Source organism: Oryctolagus cuniculus, assembly GCF_964237555.1.
Source record: "Oryctolagus cuniculus chromosome 16 unlocalized genomic scaffold, mOryCun1.1 SUPER_16_unloc_1, whole genome shotgun sequence".
In the NCBI taxonomy this organism is placed as follows: Eukaryota; Metazoa; Chordata; class Mammalia; order Lagomorpha; family Leporidae; genus Oryctolagus; species Oryctolagus cuniculus.
Genome location: NW_027208201.1, coordinates 239,894 through 252,280, shown reverse-complemented (window position 1 = coordinate 252,280; position 12,387 = coordinate 239,894). Strand labels below are relative to the sequence as shown.

At 39.2% G+C, this 12,387-nt stretch overlaps 1 pseudogene; it reads right to left on the bottom strand.

The window, feature by feature from the left end:
• Positions 1 to 379: 379 nt before the first annotated feature.
• The window catches only part of LOC127490094 (vomeronasal type-2 receptor 116-like), a 29,456-nt pseudogene continuing 17,448 nt past the window's right edge, over positions 380 to 12,387 (bottom strand).

Below are 12,387 nucleotides of genomic sequence, written 5' to 3'. Positions count from 1 at the left end.
CTGACACTCAAATGGACAACTGAAATGATCTTGCTTTGACATGAACCAGCACTGGGCCACAGCAGATATCTTCAGAGTCTATCACCAGATGGAAGGTTTCTCTGATTATCCCTTCCTTTTCTGTAATTGGTGCTTCAGAACAAAACCATTTTAAGAGAAACATAAACTGTTCATAAGAAGGTTACATTCTGCAAGTTATTTTATAACATCAGAATGCAAAATCGGTTTTAAAATCTTTTTTTAATTTTTTTTTAACTTTTATTTAATGAATATAAATTTCCAAAGTACGATTTATGGATTACAATGACTTCCCCCCCATACCGTCCCTCCCACCCAGTTTTAAAATCTTAATCTCTAACAACTGAAAACTGTGAGACCCTTAAGAGCTACACTTCAGAACATCTGTATCCTTGGAAACTATTCTATCCCTGAATCCTTTGAAAGCATTCTTCTCAGGTCTGAAAAGAATAATGTAGCACTTTGGAACAAAGAGGCAGCCCAGGAGCCCTGCACTGGAGGCCAAGATGGAGAAGACCTCCACAGCCACCATGACCTTCCCCTTGGTGCTGTGGTAGAGAGGCAGGAAGGTCACCCAGACACTGCAGAACACCAGCATGCTGAAAGTCAGGAACTTGGCTTCGTTGAACTTGTCAGGCAGATTCCTGGCTAGGAAAGCCACAGTGAAGCTTGCCAAGGCCAAGGAAACCAGGTAGCCCAGGACACAGTAGAAGGCAGTGACTGAGCCCTTGTTGCACACCAGGATGATGTGGCCATGCTCAGAGTGTGCATCTGTGTCAATAAAGGGAGGAGAAGTCCCAAGCCAGATGCCACAGAGAGCCAGTTGGATCAGGGAGCAGATGGGAATAATGGAGTTAGGTGCCCCTGATATCAGCCAGTGTCTCATCCTTCTCCCTGGGGCAGTGAACTTGAAGGCCAGAAGCACAGTGATAGTTTTGGCCAGGACTGTGGAAACAGCCATGGTGAACACTACTCCAAACGTGGTCTGCTGGAGGACACAGGTGGTTGTGTTGGGATGACCAATGAACAGTAAGGAGCAAAGGAAGCAGAAGATGAGGGTGATGAGAAGGATGTAGCTGAGACAACGATTGTTGGCCTTGACTATGGGAGTGTCTCGGTGTTTCAAAAAGACCCCAAGAACAACAGCAGTGAGGACAGAGAAGCACAGAGCTGTGCAGACCAGGGTCATCCCCAGGGGATCTTCAAAAGACAGAAAGGTCACTTTTTTGTAGAAGCACGGGTCTCGCTCAGTGTTGGCATACTGAAGATCTGGACACTTCACACACTGTTCCATATCTGGTGAGAAATGTAAGTAACATCATCTCAAGTTCAGTTATTCCTGATTCACAAGTACCTTCTAGAATACCCAACGTAGCTAGTTTAGGCAAATGGTCCTTATTTGATGTGAAAGAGAGCATATAAAATGACATATAAAATTATTGGCAATTATTTATGTCCATCTTCCTCATGTTAGCCAGAGTTAATACTTCATCTTCCTAAGTACCTTACATAATGATGAGTACATGCTCTTTTTCTCCTAACAAAGCCCTAAGGGCTACTCTCTGAACCTATTCATGGTGCTTTAAAAACATACCTTAGCCTGTGTTATTTTAACACCACAAATTCCTTCTTCATTGTTTCTTTGGATTGGGAACTGATGATCAAGGTGCCAGAGGGTTCCATGTGTGGTGAGGGCTACTCTGCCCTTATACAGGGCATATTCTGCTGCATGCTCACTTGGAACAAGAGCAAGCAGCAGCCCTCAGTTTTTAAGTTTTTATTTAATGATTGCATTTTTCATACATTCACCTTTAGGAATATAGGGGTTCTTTTCCCTATACCCACCTTCCCACTCCCACTCCCATCACATCTCCTTCTCCCTCTTCCTATACCATCTCTCTTCTTCATTATGGTTCATTTTTAGTTTGATTTTAAATACAGAGGACCAACTCCATGTTAAGCATAGATTTCAACAGTTGGTATCCACACACACAGACCACATATAGAGCACCGTTTAGGAACAAAATTTGAAGTCAATTCTCATAGTACAACTCATTAGGGACAGAGGTCCTACATGGGACTAAGTACACAGTGACCTCTGTTGTTACTTTAACAATTAACATGTTTATGTATGTATGATGTCAGTGATCACCTAAGGCTCTTGCCATGGTCTGCCAAGCCTATGGAAGCCTTTTGTGACCAGAGACTCCATCGGTATTTGGACAGGGTCATACACAAAGTAGTTGCTCTCTCCTCTCTTCAGACAAGATTACATCCCTTTTTGATGACCCTTTCTTTCAACAGAGGTTTCACAGAGATCCTCCATGTAGTCTATTTTTTACTGCAGAGTCATGGCTTTCCATGCCTGAAATGAGCCCTTCTTTTAATGGTGCTATTCCCTCTGTACTCTCATGGCCTATTCAACCACCCAATGGTTGCAGTCTTTGTTTTAGTGAGTATTCATTTATTAATAATTTACATGAAAGTCAGAGTTTCAGAAGGAGGAGGAGAAGCAGAATGGAGAGAGAGAGAAAAAAAGAAGGAGAGGAGGACAAGGAGAAAGGGAAAGAGGGAAAAAGAGGAGGGGCAGACCTTCCCCCAGTGATTCACACCCCAAAAGACATTAATAGCTGGAACTGGGCTGTTTTGAAGCCAGTAACTGGGAGCTTCTTCTGGGCTTCCTGTATTGGTGTGAGCTCTGAAACTTGGGCCATCTTCAGCTGCTTTCCCAAGCATCAGGAGAGAGCTGCATTGGAAGTAAAGCAGCTGGGACTGAAACTCCTGACTAACTGGGATGCTACCATCCCAGCCAGAGGCTTAACCTACTATACCACAGCACCGGCCCCAGGTTCCCACTCTTAAAATCATGGACTGGGAGATCTACTTTGTGAATTTTGGTTGCACAGAAATCACTTAGGAATCTCACTAAAACATATCTCTTTAAGGTAGAATCTGGATTATGTCATGATAGGGGAAAGCATTGATTGACAAACCACCATTAGAAGGCAAATGGTCAGGTTCTAGAGAAACACAGAACAGCTGTACACTTGATACCAGCTGGATTAGTTTCCACCCTTGAACGTTTTCATCAAAGAACACACTAGGATGCTGCCTATAATCAAAGTCAGTCTGTAGATCAGCTTGAAACTTACTGGCATATTTCCACTTTCCTGTCTTTTTATCTTTGAACATGAATTTTCTCTCCAGCCCTGTCTGCATCCTCTTATGTTCAATATATTGTTCCATTGAAGACTGATGTCTCAACTTGCAGATTTCTTCCAATATTTAGTTAGTCTTTCCTTTGGATATTTCATACTTTTTAGACATTACAAGGGCCATCTTTCATAGGTTTGTTTTCCAGAATTGGTAAGGAAAAGTAACTGCTTTGTATAATTTGGTATACCAGCACTACTTAATTCAATTGCCGATTCACTGATTTCAATACACCATCCCAATATCACTTTAAATGATGCCACTTTTAAATCTTCCTTTTTAGTAACTTGAATGTCATTCTTTTTTGACAATATGCATGGAGCCAAACCTCCTGTGTAATTTTCTGTAGAAGTTGCGTTCTTTTGTCAACTTTGTATCCAATCTTCAGCTGTAATTTCCATGTTTTGTAGCATTCTAAAATACTCTTTAGGATTGAAAGCTAATCCTTCTTTTTTCATGTTTGAGTGGTTTTGTTCTTTGTTTACAATTCAGAGATCACTTAGATTTTATTAACTATTTTTCTTCAGTTATGCTAATTAATATTGCATTTTTCATGTACTATAAACTGAATTAGATTTTATGAAACTCTTTGGGCATGATGTAGCTTATTTATAAAATACTGTTGGATTTACATTGTTTGAGATTTCAAATGTATGCATTTATTTCAATAACAGCATCTTACAATTTCATTTTGCTGAAATATCTAGCAGTATTTGATCCATCAACTTGAGATGTTCCCATGGAAGAAACAGAATTTTTACATTTTTCCTGTTCTCCAATAGGAGTTGAGAAAATATCTGAAAATTGTTTATCACCATTCAAGTATTGGGAATTTTTTTAATAACTGTGAGGATATTTGGATTTTTCAAATATTGCTCAACATATTTCATAATATTTCTATCTGAGAATATCTGAATTTCTTCTATATTTTTCAATGTATCAGAATTAAATGATTAATAAGCTCTAATATTAGTATTTTTATATCTAAATAGACCTCTTCAGCTCTCTTTGTGTATACACACACACACACAGAGTAATCTTATTTTTTGCACTGTTCCATCTTGCTGAGGTTCATAAATCTTTCTTGTTTATGATCACCAACTTTAAATTCTTCCAATTTTTACTTACTTCAATTTCCTTATAACGTCCACATTTTACCTTCAAGGGCTTGTGCTGAATTTGCAGTCATTGACCTACCTTGGTATGCATACTTATTTTTTTTAAAGACAGAGTTACCAAGGGAGGTAGAGACAGAGTGAGGCCTTTCATCTGCTGGTTCACTCCCCAGATGGCTGCAGCAACCAGGGCTGTGCTGATCTGAAGACAGGAGATTCTTCAGAGCCTCTCATGTGTGTGCAGAGGCCCAAGGACTTGGACCATCTTCTACTGCTATCCCAGGCCACAGCAGAGAGCTGGATCAGAAGAGGAGCAGTTGGGACTAGAACTGGCACCCATATGGGATGCTGGTGCTTCAGGCCAGGGCTTAAGCCCACTGTGCCACAGTTCCAGGTCCACTATGCATACTTATTACCATGTATGTCAGGTTGAGTTCTTTTGATATGAATTTTATAAATGTGTGTACATATGTAAGCATAAGAATGTTCTTGAAGATTTATATTTTGAGCAGCAATGACTTTTGTCAAAGGCTAAGATTAGCCCCATTTATGATATTTGATGAGTATTATCCTCAGGATGATATACTGCATGATTTCTAAGATAGTTTTTCACGTAACACACAGTTTGTGTAGAGTTGCACTTTCTCACTCCAAGCATGCTACACTTGAATTTGGTGAAAGGATTTTTACCTGTATAAGCACAAGGAACCCAGACATGAGTTTTCCTATACTGAATTAGCACATACACCACACTACTCCCATGGACTGTACTCTGCTTCCAAAACCTTTCATTATCAACAATAAGTTTCAAAAAATTGGAATTATACTAAATATATGGTACAAATAACTACTCATACAACACAAGCAAAAACTGGAAAATCTTTATGATGCATGTGATGCATAGTTCTGATTCATGAAATAAATCTTAGAAATGCCACACTGTTTTATGGGGTGAATATTCTCCAATCTTGGTTTCTATTCATTTTTTACCATATGTATATCAGCCTGAACTCCAACATGGTCAGCATTCCAGAGACATTCAGTCTTTTATATGCTTTCAAAAATAATATAGGGAGTGTATTGTGGAAAGTTTTATCCTTTTGTGGATTATTATTGATTATAAGGAATAATTTCTACCTGAAGGGGGGAAGACTGTTCTCAGCAGTCATATTCCACATACTTTCTTTCCATGGATAAGTTGATAATTTAAGAAACAGGTGGTAACTTCTCCAAGAGGCAGGCACTGACTTACCTGTCTGATTGGAAATCTCATTCTCAGGACAAGGTGTGCAATCAAAACAACAGGCAGGCTTTCCCTCAAGAGGGGTTTTCCTGAATCCAGGGCTGCAACTCACACTGCATACCGAGCGTGGAGTCTGAGAATAAACAGATGAGTGTTGGTCATAGTTCAGACTATTACTTAAGTTCCAAGTAGAGGGTTTTCAAGTCCTGGAAACTTATTCACTGAAACTGTAAACATCTGTTTCTGACAAAATGACAACATCCAATTTGATTTTCTTAAATAGATTCAAAAGATGTGGTGGAAAATGTGTGTGTACTGTCCATCCTCATACACTAAAAACATAAGAAAGTATTTGGATTGGAAGTGGAGTGGTTTAATGTCTCTAAGTGTCTTTTGAATAAGCCATCCTGCACATACTCCCTTAGCAGTTGGGGAGCAACAATGTGTCATGTGAACCTTATGATCAGTCCAACTTACCTCTGTAATTCCTGTGGCCCACTCTATCAAATTCTCAGAGAGAGACAACTGTTCACTCTGTGAAACGTATGGGGAAAACCATCCTACTTTAACCTTATGTCCAAAACCATATGGAAAATTCCAAAAGTTGAGAATGTCGTATTCAGCTTCCAAATTTTTCCTGTGATTCAAATTCACTAGGTCACCAGCTGGATTGGTAAACTGGAGATTCTTCAGAAACGGGTGCAACTGAAAAAATGCATCATATTCTCATGAAGACTGCCCAAGTGATAACACATGAAACCCAGGTTAGAGAAAACCTCTCTTTGTCTGTAATCACAAATAAACAATAGAACCTGTTTAGAACCACCCAATGAATTGAAGTAAAAAAAAAAAAAAACTTGATGAGAACTACATCAAGGTAAGTATGATTTCACTCATTTTTCTACAAAAACAAGTGGAATCAAAAATATCTAGCTGTGAGATTCCGACTATTTCCAACAGTGCAGTCCAAGCTACCAACACTCATTTTCTCAATGTACCTAGGACAACTATCTGTAATAAAGTTACTAGAATAAAGAACTGTGCAAATTATATGAGATCCCTTATGTTCATTGTAGATGAGCATCCTCAGTAACATTTGGACCTGAAAATAATTACTGTACTGCTGAGACTGAAAATGGAATAACACAGTCTGCGTATTTCACATGTCAAAATTAAATTGACAGAATTGGAGAGTATTTTTAAGTCACAGCACTGATGCTTATCCAAGAGACCTGCCCACTTTTCATTGGAGCCCTTTTGCTAATGACAAATTACAGGCAGAGGCTCATTTTTATCTTCTATTTTGCAGAAAGGTTCCCAAGCTACTTGGATTGAACCCCTGCAGAAGCTCTTATGGGGATCACTTTAGGAGTACATGTCAATAATGGAAACCAAGTTACCTGCCAGGGAGAAAATGCCACCTTTGCCCCATTGTTCACTGGCTGCATTTCTACCTCTTGTAGAAGCATCTCATGTATGCTGTGGGCCACAGCATACACGGCATTGTATATGTTGTAACTCCCATCACTCATGGTCATATCAAAATGATGTGGAGGCAAGGATTCCAAGGAAGCATTCAGTGGACAGTTCTGCAAAGTTTTACAGGATGTCCCAGTAACTGAGCAATTAAAAGCCAGGGACCAGAATCTGGAGAGGTAAGAGTCTTCTGGGTACTTGGAAGGGTTAGCTGTGCGAAGAAAGTTTTTGAAACCAGAGATCTCACTATGGTGGTCTGAAAAAATGAGAGTCCCATGGAATGAGTGGAACAAGAAAGGTTTCTCAGAACTGGCAAAATCCCATTGTGAGGTGGTGACCCAGACTTTCCACATCATTAACTCCCTCCATGATTGAAAGCTGGTGCCTATGAGTGACTCAGTGACACAGAAAAGAATCACCACATTTGCTGATGATTTTAGGATCTGAATATGAAACGTACTTTGGAATGAAGAAAGTGACTCTAGAGTGGCTGGGATCAATTCCACAAAGTCTACACAGATGCCATTCTTCTGCAACTCTACTTTCAAATCAGTCATAAACTTAATACCTTTTGGGAGGTCTGAGATGGCCAAACCCACCCAGGTCCACCCAAAATGGAGCATCAAGGAGGCCATGCCATGGGTCAGAGAAGTGTCTTTGGGTGCCATCTGATAGAGGGAAGGAAAGTGACCACTGTCACTCAGAACAGGTTCAAAAGGTCCAAGGGTCAGCTAAGGGAAAAGGCAAGAAATCTGTGTAAGGTTATTGTCATAGTGTAAAACATTATTCCTGAAAAAATTAAGCAGATAACGGGAGTGTCAGATTTTAGGATATTTCATTTTTATCATGTCCCAGTACATAAAAGCTTCCTAGTTCATGAATCATTAGACTCACAGGTTGCAAATAATTTCTCCTTTTCATTCACCCACACCTCCGCTTCAGAACAAATGTGGCTAATCTACAAAATCTCTGCACACATTCTCTTTAGATCACATACTGTGTCAAATGTATAAGGTCTCTGTCCTTAAATTTTTGGTTCTAAGTAAGGCACCTAAGTTGATGTACTTTATCCCACTTTTTCACTACACACTCACCTGTGCAATTTTGTAGAGTTCCAGCAGGGTCCCCATTTGGACAGCAATGCTACTTTCTGAAATTACAGCAACAGACTTGCTCTGTTTCTAACATGTGTAATTAGGAATGTCCTCTTCCAGTCCCGCAAGCCAGATGAAGGGGTTCTCCATTACCGTCATATGACTGTGCATGACATTATAGAGACCAAATCCCACGGTCATGTTGGGTAAAAGATGGGGGTTTTTGTTGATCTCCTCAATAGCGAAAACCAAGGCCAGAACATACTGGTAGTTTTTGGACTGAAACCTGCATGAAAGGCACAAGGATTTTTAAGGGAAAAGCCTCCAATCCAGATTATCTTCAATTCTGTGATTACTGTGAGAGATGGAATGGTCATGGCCAAACATTCATATGTTCTAATCCATATGTGTAGATTTGCTGAGTACAGAGTGTGAACTGTTGTATTTGCAGGACACATTTCCTCACCAGAACCAAAGCTGCTACCGACTTTTACTGGTTTCCAAGCCTAAATGATTCTGAAAAATTAGATCTGCTTTTACATCATAATGTCTTGGGCATGTTGTAACATGGCTGTCTATGAAGCCAAAGAACATGATCTTATTTTTGGATGCATACCTCATCAATTTAAATCATCTCTGGCAGCAGCTACCTCTTCTAAGTGTTTGTATTTGATATCTAAAGTAAATACTACAACAGGCTCTGGAATGCCCTCTCTAAAGTTCATGCACACCTAGGAGTACACTCCAGTTATCAAAGAAAGCATGAGAAAGAAAGTCACACCATCTTTAGCACTGCCTCTAAATGTTTCCTACATTCATGAACTAAAATGATTCTTCATCTTATCACATCATTAAGTGCTTCTTGAAATAGCAGTCATACGATCATAAGGCTGCAGGTTGTAATGGGAAGAGAATAACTCACTTGAAGGCTATGTAATCGAGAAGAGGGATGATGTCATGGCACTGAAAATGGGAGTCTGTAAATGATCCTGAAAAATCTCTTCCCCATTAAACTTATCCATCAACCTCCATCACAAGCCATGAAAATAAAAATCGGGTTCAGAGCTTCAAATAAGGGAAATAGTGAAAAGGGAGGAGCACTTTAGAGAAGCTGGAAACACTCCCTGGGTGAACATGAATCACTGGGCTATGATGCTTTACAATTAAGCCAGTCATGCATTTAGAACACTAAACATATGTTAAAGTAAATCATTATGAGTGGTATCAGTATTTACTCCAAACAGGCCTTCTTCACTCAACTTTTCCTACAATTTTGAATATAAATAGCCTTCCATGCAAAGAAAATGATGCATTTCTACTTTTTAGGATCTGACATTTCACTAAGAATGTAAATGAGGAGCCCCTTGAATTTATTTCTGATGTCCTGTGTGTTGATTCCTCATGAATAGACTATGTCATGTACACTGCTTGCTAAGGGTCACTGTGTGCTCCAGAGGAAGTGACAGTTTTTCAGTTCTTGGTTCTTGCTGCAACATAATATGTATATATGTATTCATATTATATACATATTCTCTCTATATATTTATACATAGGTATACCATGCATACAGTTGCTATATATATATATAGTGTTTTATGTATATATAGTTTCTATACATATTTGTTATCCAAATATGTCATTCATACTTTGTAGAATGAGGAAATTTGAAAATCATAGCTGTGAATCAAATAAAATTCAGTTTTGTATTTCATATATCTGTTTCTCTCCTCATTACTATGACACTTCCATTATTCCGCATCCTCTCATTTCTTTCTCCAGCTGCTGCCTTGTACCAAAATGTCTAGACGGCTCTTGGACACACTGGAATTTGTAAGAGTTTATCTCTTTTATGCTGTGTTCTTTATCTCTAAAAACAGTTTTTCAGTAACTGTTGTATATTCTAAAGTTGGTGAATCTAGCATTGGAGGGTACAGTGCCTAAATGTATTAACAGTTCAGTATTTCTTGTTTTTCCAAGTATCATCAACACAGATATTTTCCCTGGGTTTATTAAGATTTGATTATGATCTTCAGTTTGTATGGCATACATCTTGGAGGAACTTGGGCTCTATTCATAGCCTCTTTTCCTACTACTGGAAATTCACTATTTCCTGGTCTCCATCATTAAGGGTACACTTAATGATGTGCTGCATGCATAACCAGGGGGAATACTACTAGTAGTAATAAATATATATTTCATAAGTGGGATACCATGTGCACATATCAAAGAATGTGAATTTATAAAAATCAATGTGAAGTGAATACTATTGTTATGCCAAGTTAGTATGCATTAGATTTTTTTCTGCAGAGATCTTTGGACAAATGCCTAAAATACTTCATCAGTTGCATCTCCTTGGTGGCACCAACTATACTTCTCAAATCCATTGGCTTTAATGATACTGAAATTATCTATGTCCTAATACCTACCTTCTCTCAAAGTTCTATGCAGCTGCAGCCTACTTGCTGTAGCCTTACAGTAGAAACCAATTAGAAAATTGACACCTTCATAAACAGGTTTGAAGAAAACAGTCCCACTGTCCTACATGATACTATATTCTGTAGGCATGAAATTTATATATACTATATATATATATATATATACATATATATAATGAAACACTTACATTTAGCTACAAATAAAGTACCTTTTAGAGGGGCAGAAACAGAATAATCCCCCTTAAAAAATCTATTTTGCCCAGAAAAGGCAGAATCGGGGAAAAATTGCAAATGTAGTAGATTAAAAACATTGAAATTCTTATGGGTATATTCATCAGTAAAATATAATTACTATATTTGTGCAAAGTGTTGCCCTGAGATTACTTTTATATAGAAAAACCTTTTTGAATCTTTTCTCCTTTACAACTGTAGAAGAAGTGAAGTGTTCTCATGGCCCCAAATCTAGTACATAGCAGAAAAGAGTGTGAGCACGTGTGGAAGAGCTCATGTAACTCAGATTTGTTCATTTCACTGCATGGGTTCTGTAAGAATCTGCTACTGAGGCACAATAGGCCCCTGAGCTGATGAACCTGGACAGGGAAGGACAGGAAGATACCAACCGGACTCTGGTTCCTCCTCTCATGAGACACTATTTCCCTGAACCATCCACGGTGCCAGGCAGAAAGAAATGTCTTTCTCATGCCCCGAATCAATTACTAGCAGTTTTTAGGAGGAACCGAAGATGGACATGGCAGGGATACAAAACATATTTGCCTATAGAATTGCAGACCTAATAACAAGTAGGTAATATGTGAATTAATGGAAAATGATTATGGCAAGGACAACTTACCATCTGAATCTTCGATATTTGCTGAACCTCATCATGGTTCTGGGAACCTCATATGTGTAAATGTGCAAAAAAGCAGCAATCTCAATATCTCCATCCTTGTAAAAACTCTGGTCCATCTGGGAATAGCAGTCGGGACCATCCTGACATGTCACAAGGGGAAACAGCTGCAGAAAGAGCAACAGAAAAATCAAAGGAAACATCTTCAAATGTGTAAAACCCTAGGACACAACAGCAGTGAACATGCAGGGTCATGCAGGTGCATACATAGAGCGTGCGCGCGTGTGTGTGTGTGTGATTGCTTGAAACTAGCCACTTTAATACTGCTCCATCTGACTTCTTTCGAACAGCTGTCCACTCATCCATGGGGGAATCTGATACTTTTCCTGCCCTGAGGCTCTGCAGTTCAGGTCTTCTGTCCTGGTGAAAAACACAAGAAGAAAAACATGTTTGTGAATCATCCTCCTTGCCCCAGGTGCCAGGCTTTCCTCCAAGTCCATGGAGACAAAGATTCAAGGAAGAAACCCCTGATAGTTACATTTGTTGCAAGGGTTTGTCAATAAACCTCTCCATGAACTTTTTCCAATTATGTACTGGGATTGCATCAGAGGGCATAAAGGGAGGCATCAGTCAAGGCTTTCTGTAAGGATTCAGACAAGAAAATTCCAGTATCACACAATACAATGTCCCAAAGTGCAACAGGGCAGCCTCCCTCAGCCAGTGTTCTGGGCAGCCACACATCGCTTTGTTAGCACATAGACCCCAAACAAATCCTGTTTACAGAGATACCCACTAGGACATGTGGTTTTCAATCAGTGTGGAACCAGTAATCACCCTGAATTCAGATATTTTCATTCTGCATGTCTAATCACTTCATCTTTAGTTGTAAAGCATAAAACCCTTCCATGTTGCTGTTAACCATGGAATCCCATGATGATCTGTTTGT